This window comes from Thalassophryne amazonica, chromosome 9 (assembly GCF_902500255.1).
Source record: "Thalassophryne amazonica chromosome 9, fThaAma1.1, whole genome shotgun sequence".
Lineage (NCBI taxonomy): Eukaryota > Metazoa > Chordata > Actinopteri > Batrachoidiformes > Batrachoididae > Thalassophryne > Thalassophryne amazonica.
In genome coordinates this window covers 88,952,566-88,974,375 of record NC_047111.1, presented here as the reverse complement: position 1 = coordinate 88,974,375, position 21,810 = coordinate 88,952,566, and the positions used below count along the sequence as shown (strand labels likewise).

Sequence of the window (21,810 nt, the reverse complement as noted above, 5' to 3'; positions counted from 1 at the left end):
TGTTATCTCATATGGTTACGAAGAAAGATGAAAAAGAATCTTGAACAGATGTGGTTTGAAACAGATGTGCTTACACTTTAACTAAATTTAAAAATGCAACTGTTTTGTTTTTTGTTTTTTATTTTCTAAAAAACAAAAATCAAACCCTCAGACCACATTTCAGAAGGTGGATCAAGTCAAAATTATAGTTTCTTGACACGATTTAAAATATTTGATGATTATATAGGTGATGTTAAGTTTGTTTTGTAGTCTATAGTTTCTGGCTGTATGTTTGTTCATTTGTTTGTTTATTTACAGGATACACTACCCTTTGCCTCTGCTCTTTGGGTAAACCGGATCCTGCTGCTCTACAGAAGGAGATCCGAGCGCTGAGGAACGAGCTCGCTGCTCTCAGCTCTCTGGAGTGAACAAATCTGCAGAACTAGAAATACAAAGGCTGCGCGCAGAGTACGTTGATCTTATTGTTCTCTTCCGGATCATTACGAGCGGGTACAGTCCTTTTGTGACGTCTCCTTCTGTGTTGAAGGCTCGCTCATGTAAAAGAGGAGAAGGAGGCCATAGCCAAGATTCTGGAGCGACTGCAGCTTGGTGCAGCGGGTCCACGCCTGGACGGGAGGATGGAGGATCAGAGATGTGGTCAGAATGTTGGAGGAGCAGCTTGTGAAGGAGGCAGGAGGGGACTCAGCACACAGCCCTGGGGGACCCCAGTGTTCACTGTTCTTGTGCTGGATGTACGACTGCCGAGTCTGACTGACTGGGGTCTATTCGTAAGGAAGTTCAACACCCAGTTGCAAATGGCAGGTGTCAGTCCAAGGATGAGGAGCTTCTCTATACATTTGTATGGTATGACAGTGTTGAATGCTGAGCTATAGTCAATAAACAGCATTCTGACACACGTATCCTTTCCCTCCAGGTGAGTGAGGGCTGTGTGAAGGGCAGTATTGACTGCGTCATCTGTGGAGCAGTTCCGACGGTACACAAACTGAAGAGGATCTATGGTATTAGGAATCGCCTCCTGGATATGAGTCATGACTGTCCTCTCAAAGCACTTCATCACAACTGGAGTGAGTGCCACAGGGCGATAGTCATTTAGGCAGGTCACAGCACTTTTCTTTGGAATGGGCACGGTGGTGGTACTCTTGAAACATGATGGCACAAAAGCTTGTGCAAGTGACAGGTTGAATATATCCACGAACACATCAGTCAGTTCTGATGAGCAGACACTGAGTGCACGCCCTGGGATGTTATCTGGGCCAGCTGCTCTCCGTGGGTTTATTCTCCTCAAGTTCCTGTGCACATCTGCTAGTGTGACAATGAGCGGTGCGTTCTGTGTACGCTCCTTGGCCACCACCTCTTCCAGTCGATCATGGTTGAGGGCTTCAAAGTGAGCATAGAACTCATTCAGCTCATCAGGTAGTGAAGAGTGGCTGGTTGTGACTGACCTGCTCATCTGTTGATAGTTGGTGATGTGTTGTGGTCCTTGCCACATGCGCCGGGAGTCTGTACTGGTGTAGTAGCCCTTGAAGCCCTTGCTGTGTCTATTTGTGCATCCAAATGCACAACAACCCGGCATTTTCAGTGAATAAATAAATAAAATAGCTGGACTTACATGCACATAGAATAACAGCGAACGCTATTTTGAACCCAAGATGGCACCAGGAGTCATGTGACCAATTTTTTTTTCGGCTCGTCATGTCACCACTCTATCAAGGCACATTACTTGTGAAGCTTCCTGAAGTTCTTGAATTGGCTTTGTCTTACAATCTTCTCAAGGCTGCGGTCGTCCCCGTTGCTTGTGCATATTTTCCGACCACACTTTTCCCTTCCAGTCACCTGAATATTCTTTGATCCAGAACTCTGAAAAGCCAGAGCTTTAATCAATGACCTTCTGCGGCTTAACCTCCTTGGGGACGGTGTCTATGAGTGTCTTCTGGACAACTGTCACTTCAGCAGTCTTCCCTGTGATTGCGGTTGTGTTTACTGAACCAGAGTTGAGAGATTCATGGTATTCATACTGTATAATAGTGACTGAAATAAAATATTCTAATATTTTGGGATATGCCTTTTCTATTATTTATTTATTTGGAGCTGTGGGCTGTAATTATCATTAAAATTAAAAAAATGAAACATTTTATTTTCTATGTGCTGAAACTAGTAAGTAAGTCCCTCAGCTGCTCCCTTGTTTTCACTCGGGGGTCCACAGCAGATCCAAGGTGGAGCTGCATGTTGAGCTGGCACAAGTTTTACACCCTTCCTGACGCAACTCCACATTACATAGAGAAATGTGGCAGATGTGGGGTTTGAACCTTGAACGTTTTGCACCAAAACCAAGCACACTAACCACTTGGCCACTTTGAAATATCTGACAAAAATATTGAACTTTTTCATGACATTCTAATTTTTTGAGATGTACCTGTATATAGTAACTCTTGGTGCTTATCCGCAGATTCTGTAGCGGGATGTGAATGAGAGTCTACGACAAGCCCTGGATGGGAAACCAGACAGACACAGGTTATATCACCAGCTTAGACTGGTACCTATTGGTACCAGCTGGGTGGACACAGATGATAGTCATGCATATAAACAGTCTCCCTGTTATGTGTCGGACGCAGCCCGGAGAACCGACCAGCGTTTGAAGGCCCCAGTATAAAATAAGCAGAGCACGGTACAAAGGATAACAGAGTTTAATGAACATAACAGTGCTGTGAAAAAATATAAAAGTGCGCGGTCTGGCGTGGTGGTTTTGCGGTGCGCTCCCAGCAGCGCTAACGGTCCGGAGCCAGAACCAATTCGGACCCAAGGACCCCGCCGACACCCCCCAGGTGGCCGCGACAAACCGAGTCTGTGAAAGAAGGAATCATTATGTGAGTCCACACTCAACACACAGAGAGAACGCTCAAAGGTGCACAAACAGCAAACACTTCCTGGCTTAATTACTAATCAGCTTCCCACCCTGCAGGCATGGAACACCCAGTTCACAAAACTCCACTGCAGTGGAAGCTGATTACACGACCAACATACAGCTCAATATAATAAGGTGTGAGGGACACCACATTTACTGACTGTATAAATGTTAGTCACAAAATCTAACGTACCTCAGGAAGTGTGCTGACGAGCGTGAGACCTCACCCCCTCCTCTTTCACAGACCATGCATCAAACCTGGACGTTCTCTGCATCCACTGATGATGAGATGGCTCCCGAGACGACGATCTCACCCGTCTGGTCACAAGGTCGAGTCTCTGGCAAATACACACTGTGTACTCCAGACTTAAATGCTACCATGTTCCAATCCATGTAGATGCACCACAGCTGTGAGTCCTGACGAGCTGCACGTGATCAGCCTCAGGTGATCAGGGTGAGGTCCTGATAAACTCAGCTACACAGCCACTCAGTCCCAAATGCGCACCACCTGGGAGGAAAACCAAAAGACAGAAACAAAAGACACACAAAAGCCAGCCAGGCACACCAGCCACAACACTCCCAAGCAGAGGGTCACCCCTTTGAGTCTGGTCTGCTTGAGGTTTCTTCCTCAGAGGGAGTTTTTCCTTACCACTGTTGCTCTGGGGGTTAGTAAGGTTAGATGTAACTTGTCTGAAGCACCTTGAGGCAACTCTGTTGTGATTTGGCACTATATAAATGAAAATAAATTGAAATTGAATTGAAATTCTCCATGTATTCATAAAATTTTGGTGTATAACTCCATAAATTCTGCATATTCAACTGTGAAATTTTGCATTATGATAGTGAAAGATGAGAACCAGTGAACCTTCTATTTTGGGCCATATCTGGCATCTTCTAACATGCACAGTGATCATAACAAAAATTCAGCACCAATTTTTCCCACGCAGCACCTTGAAGCTCATTCAGACTCCTGGTTGCCTCCTGGATCGGTGGAGGCTCTGTGGGATTATTCTGGGTCCTGGTTCATGGAGGACTACAGCAGAATGAAGAAACAGATCAGGAAGGATAAACAGCTGTCAACAAGTGGGAATTAGATCTGGAAGTCCTGTATGGAAAAGCTGAGTATGAAGACCTTTAACCAACAAGAAATTGTAACATAGGCAGGATTTATTTGACTGTACAGCCAGCACCGAAGCACACGTCAAACATCAGAATACGCAAGACAAGTGGCAATAACTCGGCTAAGACTGGCTTACATTTCACTGAATCATGGGTTGGTAGGCAATTCCTCAGTGGAGAAGGAATAGTGACTCACACTTCGGAGGAACAACTGCCACGTCCTGTTAGTGGAGCTGTCAGACACTGGAGTTACAAATCTTACTGAAATCAATACTCGTCGAGGAACAATGAGAAACAGCTGCACTTCACCTTCTCCGCAGGACTCTGCTGGAGGATTTAACTCGTTTACTGGAATATTACAAATGACCTGCAGTAGGCAGCAAAGCTCTATTGCTGCGTCTGTTGTAATCCACATGAGTAGAAGAAGAATCGGCAGCTAATTCTTTCGTAGAAGAAGAATTGAACAGTTCCCGGTTGTTGAGCCGCTCTGTGACAGTGTTGGTGGATTACAAAATCACAATTTATTCAACCCATTACCACTTTCATTTGCTTTTAGAATTTTTTTTTTTTTTTTTTTAGCGTGGATGTAACTATTGATGACGCTGCTGTTCATTAGGAATCATCGCTGCAAAGGTAACACTGAAGTTATTTTATGGATGATGTGCTTTCCTGCTAGCTGAGGTAACTGAATTTACCTCTAGCAATTGACCATATTCAAATAACATGTTATGAAGAATAACTCTTTCGGATCTGGTGAACTTTGATGCACCAGGCCAATTGAAAAAGCAACTTTGTTTTTCCCATGTAATATCCCATAGACGTGTCTGCCACCTGCTGGATGGGATGATGATTAGACAGAAATGTACTGCTATTATTTCTTAAGTGGTCATATTCTAAAACTCAACACTGTCACGCCTTCAAACAAAGCATGTGGAAAGGATTTTAGCACGGTTTAGCATAAACAATACAAATGAAACGATTGAGCGATGAACAGAGTTAATGAAGTAAACTGCTGCATTTCAACAGCACCTGATGCCTTACCTTCACCCGTCACAGTAGGCCCTAATCAATATGGATTTTTTTATTGGGTGGACTGGGATACCGATATTAGGAGTAAAAAAAATTACAATATCATTATATCTACAAATATATATAATATATTATATATATAATATTATATACACAACACACACACACACACACACACACATATTAAAAATGGCAATGATTCCTACTAGTTTATCAAACCATTATGATAAAGAAATATAATTTACACTTGATGTTTTTACAGTTTAAACATGAATTTTATTCTAAATAGCGGTAAATATAACCAACAGCCAACCAACATCCATCACCTTCACTTTGATTGGCAGTCACCATGTCAGACAGCTTAGTATTTGTATAAAATAGCCATCTGGTCTGTTTTGGCCCCTGCTAGCTGGCAGCATACACCGACCACTTGTCTCTTCTTGCTATAAAACTGCACTCTGTTTGAAAATGAATGGCAGCAGGTTGCTTGGCCCCTGTCTCTTGTAGCCAATGTGACCAAGATGCGATAGGCGTACCAGCTTGATAGCACTGTAAACAGTGCCATAAGAGCACCGTCTGCTCGACAAAGTCAGTAATGATGCCACTTCTAACAGCCAGTGTATTTTATTGCATTGTTTATTCAGTAAAATAAAAGCAGTGGCTCTACTCCGAGCTCCCCACGATGACCGAGCTTCTCACCTTATTAAGGGAGACACTAGCAACCCTCCTAAGGAAGCCCATTTCTGCTGCTTGTACCTGCGATCTAGTTCTTTCAGTCATGACCAAACCCTCATGACCATAGGTGAGAGTAGGAACGAAGATTGTACGGTAGAGTGAATACAACACCGCCCCTGATGCGCCGATTCTCTGGCCAATGTCACGCTCCATTGTCCCCTCACTCGTGAACAAGACCTTGAGGTACTTGAACTCCTTCAATTGGGGCAAGACCGCATTCCCTACCCGGAGTAGGCAATCCATCAGTTTCCTGCTGAGAACCATGGCCTCAGATTTAGAGGTGCTGATCCTCATCCCAGTTGCTTCACACTCGGCTGCGAACTGATCCAGTGAGTGTTGGAGGTCACAGGCCGATGAAGCCAGGAGTATCCTGCAGCACCTCCCACAGCTGCTCCCAGGGTACCCAATCATAACGCTTCTCTAAGTCCACAAAAACATGTACACTGGATGGGCATACTCCCAGGCCCCTCCAGGATCCTTGTGAGAGAGAAGAGCTGGTCAGTTGTTCCACAGCCAGAACGGAACCCACATTGTTCCTGTTCATATGACGTTCAACTATCATCTGAACCCTCCTTTCCAGCACCCTGGAGTAGACCTTTACCAGGGAGGCTGAGTAGTGTGATGCCCCATACTCTCACGAGCACCACTAGCTTAGCTTATGGCAAGCTAAAAGTGGAAGCTCTCGTTTTGGCCAAATAACTACCCAGTTTCTGGGTATTCTGCGTTACTACGTGGTGCACCACGCGGCTGAAGTGCTTGTTGATTCCTTCGCAAAAAGTAGTTCCCAGATAACTGTGATGTATTCCTTTGAACTTGTGTATCTCATGTGTTTTTACGCCTAAATGATCATAAGGGAATACTCATTATCCAGCAGCATCTTCTCATGTCGGCAAATTCGGCGCCATTTTGCAATCAGCCGGAAACTGGGTCAGGTGAAACTAGTCCGGCGAGCTAAATCTGTGGGCGCGAGCTATCCTACGATTCCAAAATAGCAGAGATGTCGCTTCAACAAGAGCGGTATGCTGAGCAGGGTGGTGATGCACCTGTAAATGGCACACACTCTCTGGTCTGAGAGTGTGTGAGTGTTAAGTTTCTATACAATATAATAGCCTACATTTAAAGAGTAGATGACATGATGTAATTTTTTTTTTTTTTTTTTTTTTTTTTTTTTTTTTAGTATTTAAGACTAAAATTAAATAACAGTTTGAGATTTATCCTTTCCTGATGCACAGTTACTGAAGAGATAAATATTCGGATTTTGCGCCACAAAAAAAAACAACAACTAGGACTTCCTGGCGAGTCCCGACATGGGAGAAGGAGGAGGAAGTAATACCAGCGCCGTATCTTAATAGCGCCATATAATATCTTAATAGTCCCATTAATTTATGGATTTTTACAGGCTACTGATGCACATTTTTTTATAAGTGTCAGAATGGTTAGCAACAATATGGTCGTGGCTGAGGGCTGAAGTAGAGGGCAGGCTTTAGACAGCTGTTGTTTATTCTACACTTGTGCATCACTGACTTTATTGTTCAGGATTTTTTTTAAATATCAACATTTCATCATTTTTAGTGATTATTTGTGCACATTTTTTGGTGTCACCTACACTGTTAGTGTATCTATGTAATGCACACCAATGTTTGTTTTTGTCAGTTTCTTTCACTTCCAAAGCCTAAGTTTGCTAACCACCAAGTCCACAGCTGTTCTTCTTTGTTGAATGCAGCAACTCTAATATTACACATAATACAAATGAAGTAAATTATATTTAAAAAAAAAAAAAAACAGTTTTTCTGATATTTGATCCTCGGGTACTCTTGCCAGAGCAGTGGTGGGCACAGCAAACCAAAAGTTAGCTTCGATAACAGCTACTCAGCTAACTGAAAAGTTATCTTTTAAGAAGCTAAACCGATAAACCACCCAAAAAATTATCGGAAGCTACAGCTAAACGATAACTGCCAGTATTGTCTCTGGTACACTTGCAACTACTAACAAGCTGATTTTGAGTTTTAACACCATGATCGCTTCTGGTAGCATCAAAGGCGACCATAAACTCAAACAATAGTCAACACTTCCGTCTTTGTGCACCCTGCCCCCTGCTGGAAGCTTCTGTTTACTGCATATCTTACAGCAGTGAAGCAGTTGAGAGGAGCAGCTAAGCTCAACTCTACACACACAAAATTATTCCTTAACAGCATATAGCAGTGTTGCGTGAGGCAAAATAAAGCAGTTTGACTTATGGTTCTGATTTATAAAACAAATTAATCTGGATAGAATACTCCATTAATGTCAATTCTGTCATTTGTACAAAGTTAAAATATATGGCATATCTTTAATTTATAATCTGCTAACACTGATTGGTTGACTCATTCATTCTATGTCAAAACCAACACGTTAATGTGAGTGTGTGTTGGTGTTTACAGATATAGGGTGTCCCCCAAAAATATACAACATTTAAAACACTCGGTTTGACCCTTAAATGCTACAAACTTAATCACTTATTTTTCTTTTTTTACTTGGAGAGACCCTAAAGTTTATGTTGATGCCAAGCAAGACTCAGGAAAATGCCAAGATTAACCATACTACAGCGAACAAAAATTGAGTTTTGCACCCAGACCAAAGTGTCAAACAGGTGCAGCGACTTTATGCTTGACTGACAAAATGCAGGGCCAATTTGACATTGGTATGAAAAACTTCAATCTTTCAGCTGTCTATCCAGCCATAATTTATTTCCTAGACATATGCTTTCATTTTCTTTGCTGAGAAAATGTTGCATATTTTTTTGGGACACCCGATAATGTGCTTTTGTAAAATATGCCATTTTTTATTTGTAAAAAAAAAAAAAAACATTTGCAAAAGCAATTGAAATAATGTAAAAGCAACCTGAGCTTCTTCTGGCATTTTACATAAAACAAAACACAGGAACAACATCTATAAACCCAGTAGGAATATTCACGAGAGTTTTAGGAACAATATACAAAGAGCTTAATACTGTTGTCCGTGTGGAGCCTGATCAGAGCATCTCAAATGCATTTCTCCTGTTGTGAATGTACTGAGATTACCCCATAATGCACTTTGTGGAGACAGCATGTCTGCACTAAAACCTTCAAATTAGTGCATTACTTTAAAACTAAACAATGTATCTGATATTTTCACTTCATAAACTTCAGAAGTGACGTTAATTTAAATAACTTGTCCGAAATTAGTTTGGTTTAAATTTTTATCATAGTTAAAACTGTATGCTTCTGGATGACTTGGGTCATATTGCCAGCAAGTCAGTATGGGGAAAAAAGATCGTTTTTTTTTTTTTTTTTGTTTCTGTGACCAGTTCTCCTTTGTCTGCAGAGGATAGAGTGGTTTCTCTGGAGCTTAGCTCTCCTCTGTTTGACAGAGGATAGAACTGTACATCTGCTACAAAACAGTTAAACATTTAATTTGATGTCAGACTTCATAATGTTTATAAACTGTTACTACTTTTGTTGCACCACACTTACAAACTATATGTTAGCGGTCTAAATTATTGGCCCAAAATTTATTGGAAGATAAGTAGTCCGCTGATGCTTCTCAAATTATCTGAAAGCTAATCTGATAGTGAAGACAGTAGCTTCGATAATTAGCGGTTAGTGGTTAGCGGAATTATGCCCACCACTGTGCCAGCTTATTTCATAGAAATACTGAGATTTGTAAATAGCTTCATGAGTATTCACGTGGTCTCTCAGCTGCAGCAGGCTGGACCTGTTTGGGTGATCTGGAGACATTTCACCACTGATTCCAAATGTAGGTATTCTTCATTTCACATAACACAATTGTCTGTAGACAAACAACAGTTCCAGTTGCTGTAGAGTAAGCTGAAGAATGGAAGAATGTGGTTTTCATACAGAGAACCTCCAGAATAATGACATGGATGAATGTCAAACAGATTTTAAATGGTTACACATGCAGATTTGAGATGTTATGTTGAATAAACTGAGCTCTTTAAGGGGAAGATCTGCCTGGAATCAGCAGTTTATGTTTTCCATGCCTTTGCAGATGGAGATCTTGTCCACTGTTGAGCAAGTAAAAGGTCAAATTCTGATTCTGTCGGTTCTTAGTTTTCCTAAAATGTTTCTCTTTTTTTTCAGATTTATACTATATTTAAGACGGGATGGTGGCTTAGTGGTTAGCACTGCTGCCTCACAGCAAGAACCCTCATGGGATCAAATATCCTACCTGGGCCTTTCTTTGTGGAGTTTACATGTTCTCCCCGTGTTTGTGTGGGGGTGCTCCGGCTTCTAAGACATACAGGTTACGTGAATTGGAAACGTTTAAATTGACCGTAGGGTGTGTGTGCAGGTGTGTATGTTTGTTTGTTTGTTTGTCTATATGGAGCCCTGTGACAGACTGGCGTCCGTACCAGGGCGTACCCTGCATTACGCCTATGACTGCTGGGATAGACTCCAGCCCCATGGTGACCCTTCATTGGAGTAAGCAGGTATAGAAAATGATGGATAATATATTTAACAGAAATGAAAGATTAAATAAATTTTTCTTACTCAGTTTTGGCCTTTCTGTATCACAATTGCTTTGTCCATTGTCCATCACAGTGTCTCAGCACAACCCATTCTAGTCAGCTGTACTGCTGTGTCATATCCTATCGTGTCAGACTTGACTGGACTGGACTCTGGAAATGTTCAGTCATGGAAATTTTCCTTCTTCCATCTCCTGATGGAGGATTTTCAGCAAACCCAGCTCGAGATCTCAATTATAGCCTTTTAAATATGGAATCAAAATGATTTTCACCAAAGCTCTCAGTGAAAACAGTAACTGAGTTTATTTTTAACAAGTGTGTGGGGGGGTGGGGGGGGGGGGGTGGCGGCAAGAAAATAAAAGCATGGTTAAAAGACAAAATCAACAGTGACCAGTCAGAAAGATGGCAATATTTATCTTTAATTTATCCTACATCCAAGAGGGAGGTGGAAATTCATGGTTGAAAAATCCCACTTCCAAGCATTTGGCTCCCTGATATCAAATGAGTCAAGTCGGGGAGCACATGCTAGTGCCATGCCATCGCTGCATCCACACAACATGAAACTGCCCCTAATCCTGGATAGCAACCACCCAGCCAGAGAACAGATTCATTCCCACATCTCAAAAGTAACAATCTACAGTGGGCAAATAAGCATTTGATCCACTGTCAGTTTTGCAAGTTTTCCCACCTACAAGAATGGAGAGGTCTGTAATTTTTATTGTAGGTACACTTCAAACCGTGAGAGACAGAATCTAAAAAACAAAAAAATCAGAAAATCACATTGTATGATTTTTAAATAATTAATTTGCATTTATTGCATTAAATAAGTTTTTGATGAACAGAACTTAAAGGAAAAGAAAAGCCCACTGATAATTTACGAATGGGTTGATAGATTATGATATTGAGAGCCCATATGAAAAGTTGTAAGTATGTGTGATCATTTATGTAAAGTTAAGAGCGTTTTTGTATGGCTGATCTAAAGCCACCAAAGGCTGCCATGCCAGCTGCCATAACAGCAATGTGTGTCATCACATGGGCACAGAGCTTCACAACTCCACCAGTGTCGCTCTTCAATATAGAAGGGGCAAAGCACATAACTGGCAATCAACATCCTGGGTCAGGATCTGAATTTCACGATCCCAACCGGCAGGATTTTCCGATACTGGCGAGAAACCACGTCTGTGAAACCTCTCTCGTGCTGCCTGCTGTCTGCTCTGTTTACTGCTGAACAGCAGGAGAAGAGGGGGCAGTGGGAGGTTTCTGCGCTGAAGCGAACTGCTTCTTCCGCACACTGCACCAGAGATGACTTTTAATCCACCGGTAACAGCAAATTTTCACCTAGCTCTCGGGTTCAAAATGGTCTGTACCGCAGAGCATGGATGTTCTGAAAATGAACTGCTGTTACTGAAATCATCCGCTTCAACGTCCCGAGGCTGGTGATGTGAAACGCGTTCACAGCAGATATGAGAGCAGCTGAGGACAGCCGAACAGAGATTCATTTTCTCTCCGCTGAATGGAAAACTACCAAAATCCTTCAGTGTTTATCCAGGAGTTACTCCCATGAGTGCTGCTGATGATACATTTAGAAATTTAGTTTACTAAAGGTGGTGGGGGCACCACCTATCGCTGCCTGGATGATCTATAACAAGGTTATAATATCATTGATTTTAGGGTCGTCAATAGGAAATATTAAAATCAATCTCAAACTTTCAGGCGTAAGCTAACGCGGGACAGATCCGACACCCTCTGTCAAAACATACAAAAATCACAGACAACTTCACACGTTTTAAGATATTTATTTAACTCTGGCTGGAGTTAAATAACGGGCATATTACAGTGAGCAATTTAATGATGACGGCATTCAATGAGCAATGATTATATGACGTTCAGATAATTTGGTTTCGTAGCGGAGTTTTAGGAGTTAAAAATGTCCTAATTAACAGGAATTTACTTTGGTATTTATTAACTGAGAGAAGATTAATGATGTTGAATAGAGTTAAATAAAGCCACTCTGTTTATCTGACATCACAGCCCCGGTCTTACTTTGCACAGTGCAGCGGGTCTCCGTGACGTCCGATGCTGGATGCCGTCTGGTTCAGTTGACGCTCCGTCCGCCACACAGCTTCTTCAGGGACCTTGACAAAGAGGCTCTGCCGGTCTGACCCCCCTGGTTTTGTCGGTGGTGGGGCCGATCGCTGTTATTGTGCTGTGATTTCACGGCTGCGGTTCAAGTGGCTGTTGAACGTCTCAGCTGACCTGGATGTTTTTCTCTGCAGCGCTTCTGGAGTCTGGCTCATCAGAATAAAGGTTTGAGTGTCTTTATTCTCTATCAAAAATCAAAAATTCGTCTTTCGTCGTCGTCTTTTGGAAGCTGGGTCAAATCAAAACTCAATGCAAAAATAGCTAACTTTAGAAGAAAAATGTTCATGAAAGGAATTTTGAGCTGAGAAAGCCAAAATGTTTAATTTGAAAATTGAAAAAGGAAGTTAAATGCGCCTGCGCGTTTAAACTTGACAAAAGATGCAAAAGTTATCTGTCGGAAAAAGTAATTGCAAAACAAGAAGGAGTTTTAAGTAGCACGTGGCTTTTAACAAAGAGTCATAAATTTTCTGTTGACGGCTAGGCCACGTTTTTAGACTCAAGAAGTGCACAGCACACGATAAAGAAAAGTGAAGAGAGGAAAAGAGCGGAGAGAAAGAGAGAAGAGAACGAATTCCTGGGGTGCGAGCTCTTTAAAGGTTTAAGAAGCTGCACCCCCAAGAATTCTGGGGTAATGTAGTTTCTGGAGTTTCCTTTGTCTAGTTTTATATATACTCAACAAAATATAAACGCAACACTTTTTGGTTTTGCTCCCATTTTGTATGAGATGAACTCAAAGATCTAAAACTTTTTCCACATATACAATATCACCATTTCTCTCAAATACTGTGCACAAACCAGTCTAAATCTGTGATAGTGAGCACTTCTCCTTTGCTGAGATAATCCATCCCCACCTCACAGGTGTGCCATATCAAGATGCTGATTAGACACCATGATTAGTGCACAGGTGGCCTTAGACTGCCCCACAATAAAGGCCACTCTGAAAAGGTGCAGTTTTATCACACAGCACAATGCCACAGATGTCGCAAGATTGAGGGAGCGTGCAATTGGCATGCTGACAGCAGGAATGTCAACCAGAACTGTTGCTCGTGTATTGAATGTTCATTTCTCTACCATAAGCCGTCTCCAAAGGCGTTTCAGAGAATTGGGCAGTACATCCAACCAGCCTCACAACCGCAGACCACGTGTAACCACACCAGCCCAGGACCTCCACATCCAGGCATGTTCACCTCCAAGATCGTCTGAGACCAGCCACTCGGACAGCTGCTGGAACAATCGGTTTGCATAACCAAAGAATTTCTGCACAAACTGTCAGAAACTGTCTCAGGGAAGCTCATCTGCATGCTCGTCGTCCTCATTGGGGTCTCGACCTGACTCCAGTTCGTCGTCGTAACCGATTTGAGTGGGCAAATGCTCACATTCGCTGCTGTTTGGCACTTTGGAGAGGTGTTCTCTTCACAGATGATGCGAAGGAGATGTGTTGCACTGCATGAGGCAAATGGTGGTCAACACCAGATACTGACTGGTATCCCCCCCCAATAAAACAAAACTGCACCTTTCAGAGTGGCCTTTTATTGTGGGCAGTCTAAGGCACACCTGTGCACTAATCATGGTGTCTAATCAGCATCTTGATATGGCACACCTGTGAGGTGGGATGGATTATCTCAGCAAAGGAGAAGTGCTCACTATCACAGATTTAGACTGGTTTGTGCACAGTATTTGAGGGAAATGGTGATATTGTGATATGTGGAAAAAGTTTTAGATCGTGAGTTAATCTCATACAAATGGGAGCAAACCAAAAGTGTTGCGTTTATATTTTTGTTGAGTGTATATATAATCAGCGTGGCTCCAAAATTCCAGCTTCAAAACCCAAACAAGTCCTGTAGAATAAATCTTGTAACTGGTTTACCTGGAATTATATACACACACACAATAATAATACTTTCATGAAAATTCAGTAAGGTATGCATGGTATGCATAAGGTATCATGCATGAAGTGAAAAGAGTCACATGTGATTTTCTTTCTCCTTTTTTTTTTTGTTACAACAATACAATGAAATTTTCTTTTAAACGTGGGTTACATTTTAAGTCTGCAGGAGTCGGTCACCTACTCTTCCCCAAATCGTCCAACAGGGGTCACTCTTGTTCCATAGCTGATTTTGTATTTATCTGGCAGAAATGTGAAAAGCGTAATACTGAGTCGATTTCAACCAGAAAAACGTTGCAATGATCAGTGGGCTGATGGTAATCCTTCAGTGAGTTGTTTTCTTTTGAGTCTAGTGTGAAAAACCTCTTTTTAGGACTTTTGGTGAAGAAAGTGTCTTTCTGTGGACGTTTTTTATGTTAGAGGTCGAGTTGAGTTGCATCTGGTTTGGGGTACTGATAAGAATTCACAGCTCTGTGAGGAATGCACTTTGGGGAGTCTTAAATCCTGATTAGTGGTGGTGGTTTGACAGAGCGCCAAGCTGTGCCTGGCTTGGAGCGTCTCCTCTTTGACACCTGGAGATATACCAGGCCTTGCTGTATGGAGTTTAAACTTCATGGCCTCTTCTTAATGCAAGCTTAAGATGTTGGTTGTTTGATCACAGCTTTCTGCTACACTATCTTCCCAGCTTTATTTTATCCGTGGGTTTTCTTTTCCGTTAATATTTGGTACAGAAGTCTTTGTTTGCTATTACAGAGGTCAGACGTTTGGTGTAGGTCTTGACCAAGTTTGCACACTGCAGCAGAGATTTTGGTCCAGTCCTCCACACAGATCTTCTCCAGATCTTTCAGGTTTTGAGTTTCAACTCCCTCCAAAGATTTTCTATTGAGTTCAGGTCTGGAGACTGGCCAGGCCACTCCATGACCTTGAAATGCTTCTTACTGAGTCACTCCATTGTTGCCCTGGTTGTGTTTGGGGTCATTGTCATGCTGGAAGACCCAGTCATGACCCATCTTCAATGCTTTTACTGAGAGAAGGAGATTGTTTGCCAAAATCTCACAATATATGACCCCATCCATCCTCTCTTCAATACAGTGCAGTTGTCCTATCTCCTTTGCAGAAAAGCACCCCCAAAAATGATGTTTCCACCCCCATGCTTCGCAGTTGGGACGGTGTTCTTGGGGTTGTTCTCATCCTCCAAACACGGCAAGTGGAGTTGATACCAAAAAGATCTATTTTGGTCTCATCTGACCACATGACCTTCTCCCATGCCTTCTCTGGATCATCCAGATGGTCACTGGTGAACTTCAAATGGGCCTTGACATGTGCTGGCTTGAGCAGGGGGACCTTGCGTGCCCTGCAGAATTTTGAACTATGAAGGCGTAGTGTGTTACCAATGTAATCTTTGTGACTGTGGTCCCAGCTGTCTTCAGATCATTGACCAGGTCTTCCTGTGTACTTCTAGGCTTTCTCAAAATCATCCTTACCTTAATAATCATCCACGAGGTGAGCTCTTGCTTGGAGCCCCAGACTGAGGAAGACAGACAGACTGACAGTCATCTTGTGTTTATTCCATTTTCTAATAATTGCGTCAACAGTTGCTGCCTTCTCACCAAGCTGCTTGCCTCTTGTCCTGTAGCCCATCCCAGCCTTGTGTAGGTCTACAATTTTGTTCCGTGTCCTTAGACAACTCAGAGGTTTAATGGCGAACGGCAGTAATTCACAGAACCCTTCCAGACGACCAGTGAATCTGAATGTTTCAACCTCTTAACAGTAAATGAAATTTTTCATGCTAGAAATAAGGTCTACACAACGTGGGTTTAATAAAAAGTGTGACCGACGCAATGAAGCACATTTGACACATTACTACATAAACTGAATCAAACTGAGTTGAAGTGAAACGGGAGAAATGTGGGGTGAATGTAGGGCTGCTCGATTATGGAAAAAATCTGTATCACGATTATTTAGGTAAATACTGAAATCATGATTATTCAAACGATTTTTTTTTTAGTTATACAATGCATTTATTCAGCATTTATCTCACTCTAAAAAAAAAAAAAAATGTTAGACGTGTCACAGGACTGCTCATTTATGGAGCAGTTTTCTGAAGAAAAATCCTTGGAAATGTTTTTGCTGTTGTTTGTTTACCTCAGAATTTCTGATTACTGTTTAAAAGTTTAGAACACTTGTAATTAAAAATAGCTAAATAATCAATAAATGGTTCTTTAGAAACCTTTCATCTGTAAATTAAAACCACCTGTTATTTCAGATTAGATCATTTCTTGTTTAACATAAGGAACCTCGGACATTTATTTTAGACAAATAACATGGAAATTTGTACATTTTTTTTAAGTCTGGTAGATTATTTATAATCTCATTTCAACCAGAAAGCAGACACTGTACATAAATACAAATGTTTATTATAAATGCAACAGGAAATGATTTAACAATGACGGCAGTGTGATTGTAAAGTAGGATTTCTGTGACATAAACCTCATGAATCATGATGAATTTTTTTAATGGTCATTTCAACTTGTAATTTCGCCAAAATATGTAATTGCCTTTAATGTTGTTATCAGGACAGAGTCATTTCTAAAATATGAATTTGAGCACAATAAGTGGAGAGCTTCTACTTGTGCAAATGTCTTTGGACTTTGATTTGTGGACATTTTTAATGATCCGTTCATTTATTGTTAAAATATAAAATGAAACAGCTTTTTTTAAAAATAATAAAATAGTTGCTGTTGAAAGAGCCTTTTATTTAGAAGCAGGTGATGTTCTGCTGGATTCTCGGGACCAGATGAAGGTCTCTTCTGCAGCTTTGAACTCTGGTGGTTTTGCTGAAAGACACTTTTGTCCTATTTTGAAAAGCAGAGATGTTTTCTTTTGACTGGACTTCGCGGTGTTCAGCTCATCAGTGGAAGTTTGGTTGTCTGCACAGCAAATGTTCCTGATTAGGACAAATAAAAATATTTCTTTAAATATAAAGAAACACTAAACAGTTTAAAAAGGAAAAAAACAGGGTAAAAACGCCTGAAAAAATAAGTTATTTAAAGTTAAGCTTTGTGGTGTCTGAAAAAAGCTGTAGCTTTATTTGGTAAAATTAAAGACTGAACCATTTACAAATTAAAGCGTTCACTCAGATCAACTGTGCTAAAAGGCTACACTAACGTTAGCCGATCATTAAACCTTCAGAGCAGTTCAGTAAACATTACGTTTTATTTTTACATTATTCTCACCTCGATAAAGCTGCAGAACTAAACTCCGTTGGGCAAACTGGGACTTTGCATATATATCCAAAAAGTGGGAGATTTCGGACTGAGTGGGTTTGCTTCATCACCCTGGCTGCCTGCCTCGCTCTGCCCAGGAATGATGCCTGAGGCCGGCTTCTCCGTGCAGGTTGGCCCGCTGTCGCGGTTCGATCGATATCCCACCAAGTCATCAGTCCTCCCTCGGTCGGCGTCACTCAGAAAAGTAGCTGGAAAAAAAGCTTCTCCCAGCAGGGTGATGGGAGAATCGTTCTACTGCTGTTTTTTTAAAGCTTTTTTTGTGGTGACGCAAATTCAAGAAGGCGATCGCTGAACTTTTTTCAGGTTGTGAAACAGCCGTAGTGTGACATAGCCGCAATCTCTGCCCCCTTGCCGCTTCCGAAGGGGAGAGCCCTGGACTATTGATATTGTTTAAAAACGCAAAAGTACTTTTTATCCGATTACTCGATTAATCGCCAGAATAATCGATAGAATACTCGATTACAAAAATAATTGATAGCTGCAGTCCTAGAATACATTTTACCACATTGCAGTTGTTTTTTTAATGAAAACTCAACCTATCATTCTTTTTGAGTTCTACACGTGGTGATACCTTATTTACACCAGGATGTTAATAAAATCAGTGCTGGCTATTCTCAGAATAAAGTACTTATACCCACAGTTTCAAATTGCACAAGTCAAATGGTGTCCACTTTATGGTCTTCCCAAAACATTAAAATTATTGTTCTGGATGCTCAGAATGCATCTGAGCTTATCTAGAAACTGATGGCTTCTGGGGGCCGCTTTAGACCCCCAGAAGACCCGGCCCTATGGGCTTCGGCCCGGCGGGCCTCGCACTTTGCCCCCCCCCCAATTTCTAGTTCTAAATTGCGCCCTTGAATGATACACTCTGACCAGATCCATTTCTAATGGGGAAATGTATTACACTGTCTAATGGCTTGTTGACTAATAGCCAACATTTATGTGTCAAGACAATACTGAGTGCACGTTTTACAAATTGTGGCCAAGTTTAAGTAGATTGTGCCATTGTTTCACTCAAATGATGCTTTAAACATCAAATCAAATCAATTTTATTTTTATAGCGCCAAATCACAACAAACAGTTGCCCCAAGGTGCTTTATATTGTAAGGCAAAGCCATACAATAATTACGGAAAAACCCCAACGGTCAAAACGACCCCCTGTGAGCAAGCACTTGGCGACAGTGGGAAGGAAAAACTCCCTTTTAACAGGAAGAAACCTCCAGCAGAACCAGGCTCAGGGAGGGGCAGTCTTCTGCTGGGACTGGTTGGGGCTGAGGGAGAGAACCAGGAAAAAGACATGCTGTGGAGGGGAGCAGAGATCAGTCGCTAACGATTAAATGCAGAGTGGTGCATACAGAGCAAACACAGAAAGAAACACTCAGTGCGTCATGGGAACCCCCAGCAGTCTAAGTCTATGGCAGCAAAACTAAGGGATGCTTCAGAGTCACCTGATCCAGCCCTAACTATAAGCTTTAGCAAAAAGGAAAGTTTTAAGCCTAATCTTAAAAGTAGAGAGGGTGTCTGTCTCCCTGATCCGAATTGGGAGCTGGTTTCAGAGGAGAGGAGCCTGAAAGCTGAAGGCTCTGCCTCCCATTCTACTCTTACAAACCTGCAGTCTGAGAGCGAAGCGCTCTATTGGGGTGATATGGTACTATGAGGTCCCTAAGATAAGATGGGACCTGATTATTCAAAACCTTATAAGTAAGAAGAAGAATTTTAAATTCTATTCTAGAATTAACAGGAAGCCAATGAAGAGAGGCCAATATGGGTGAGCTATGCTCTCTCCTTCTAGTCCCTGTCAGTACTCTAGCTGCAGCATTTTGAATTAAGTGAAGGCTTTTCAGGGAACTTTTAGGACAACCTGATAATAATGAATTACAATAGTCCAGCCTAGAGGAAATAAATGCATGAATTAGTTTTTCAGCATCACTCTGAGACAAGACCTTTCTAATTTTAGAGATATTGCGCAAATGCAAAAAAGCAGTCCTACATATTTGTTTAATATGCGCATTGAATGACATATCTTGATCAAAAATGACTCCAGGATTTCTCACAGTATTACTAGAGGTCAGGGTAATGCCATCCAGAGTAAGGATCTGGTTAGACACCATGTTTCTAAGATTTGTGGGGCCAAGTACCCCCTAGCAGTCTGGGGGGTTCCAGACTGCTGGGGGGTTCCCATGATGCACTGAGTGTTTCTTTCTCTTTTTGTTCTGTATGCACCACTCTGCATTTAATCATTAGTGATTGATCTCTGCTCCCCTCCACAGCATGTCTTTTTCCTGGTTCTCTCCCTCAGCCCCAACCAGTCCCAGCAGAAGACTGCCCCTCCCTGAGCCTGGTTCTGCTGGAGGTTTCTTCCTGTTAAAAGGGAGTTTTTCCTTCCCACTGTCGCCATGCTTGCTCACAGGGGGACGTTTTGACCGTTGGGGTTTTTCCGTAATTATTGTATGGCTTTGCCTTACAATATAAAGCGCCTTGGGGCAACTGTTTGTTGTGATTTGGCGCTATATAAATAAACTTGATTTGATTTGAAGTACAATAACTTCAGTTTTATCTGAGTTTAAAAGCAGGAAGTTAGAGGTCATCCATGTCTTTATGTCTGTAAGACAATCCTACAGTTTAGCTAATTGGTGTGTGTACTCTGGCTTCATGGATAGATAAAGCTGGGTATCATCTGCGTAACAATGAAAATTTAAGCAATGCTGTCTAATAATACTGCCTAAGGGAAGCATGTATAAAGTGAATAAAATTGGTCCTAGCACAGAACCTTGTGGAACTCCATAATTAACCTTAGTTTGTGAAGAAGATTCCCCATTTACATGAACAAATTGTAATCTATTAGATAAATATGATTCAAACCACCGCAGCGCAGTGCCTTTAATACCTATGGCATGCTCTAATCTCTGTAATAAAATTTTATGGTCAACAGTATCAAAAGCAGCACTGAGGTCTAACAGAACAAGCACAGAGATGAGTCCACTGTCTGAGGCCATAAGAAGATCATTTGTAACCTTCACTAATGCTGTTTCTGTACTATGATGAATTCTAAAACCTGACTGAAACTCTTCAAATAGACCATTCCTCTGCAGATGATCAGTTAGCTGTTTTACAACTACCCTTTCAAGAATTTTTGAGAGAATAGGAAGGTTGGAGATTGGTCTATAATTACAATTATAATAAACATGCGCACAATATAATAAAATGAGCGCACATTCTCTCCACATGCAAAAGATTTTGCGATGACACTTCCATGACACTTTACGTTGACTCCATGGGTGCTGCTACATTCAGTGGTACCAGAGCAACAGTTCTGGATGCCTTTGGTCCAAGTTTCCCAGTCAAAATACTTTTCAATTAGGGGGTCAGCAGTGGCTGTTTTTGATATGGGCCATGCGGGCTGTCGCCTTGAGTGGCATTTACGGAGGGGCGGCACTGTGGGGTCGAGCACTTAAAAAAAAAAAAAATCATCTCCACCGCAAAATGGTTTTCTTGTCACTGTGTGCAGAATTGGCAAAGTGAAAGAAAGGGGAGGAGCGCGCAGCGCGCAGAGGACATTTCACCTCCGGGTCTCTCTAATGGGAGGGACAAGTGGCGGGGGGGGGGGTTCGTGGGCTAAAGTCAGTTACACCTCGACTTTCTTCCAAATAACGCACATCTCATTCATAAAATTATAAATACAGGTCTATAATTCCTGCACGTTTTTCTGAATTGTGTGACGCGTCCTACTGCACACAGAGAGGATTCAGCTTTATCCCGAGCTGGGCGCAGCCGAATTCTCTCCATGTGTGGCAGGAAACCACAGACAGGCGCTCTCCTCCTGTGCGGTCTGCTCCACTTTGGCTCCGTCCACTTAGGACACAGCACGGAACTCTGTGCCACATTTCTCTGGGGATCACACATGGCAGCCAGTTTATGAAATAGAAGGCATTTCAAAGCAGACGGTGTAAGAACGGGTTTGAATTTGCCCACTTGTGGGAAAAAAAAAAGTTTGTAAAAAGGAGAACCTGCCTATTTGTAAAGATGGCTTGCTGTGTTCACATTACAAGCTGAAGTGACTGAGTCTGACCCTTTATTCTGTGCCTGCAAGAGTGTGTTTTTACTGTAATTTTCCAGCAGCTGGCGACTCTTTTTGTTGTCATGTACACTGATAAAATAATAATAATAATAACAATGATAATGAAATTTAAAATTAGGCTCATCATCA

General features: G+C 41.8%; 1 protein-coding gene across 2 annotated transcripts in view; it reads left to right on the top strand.

Moving 5' to 3' along the window:
- Positions 1 to 4,466: 4,466 nt before the first annotated feature.
- The window catches only part of LOC117517624 (coiled-coil domain-containing protein 61-like), a 50,823-nt gene continuing 33,479 nt past the window's right edge, over positions 4,467 to 21,810 (top strand). For both annotated transcript variants that reach the window (XM_034178718.1, XM_034178717.1), the window contains exon 1: positions 4,467 to 4,654. The gene's annotated coding sequence lies outside the window, so the exon portion shown is untranslated. The remainder of the gene's footprint in view (positions 4,655 to 21,810) is intronic.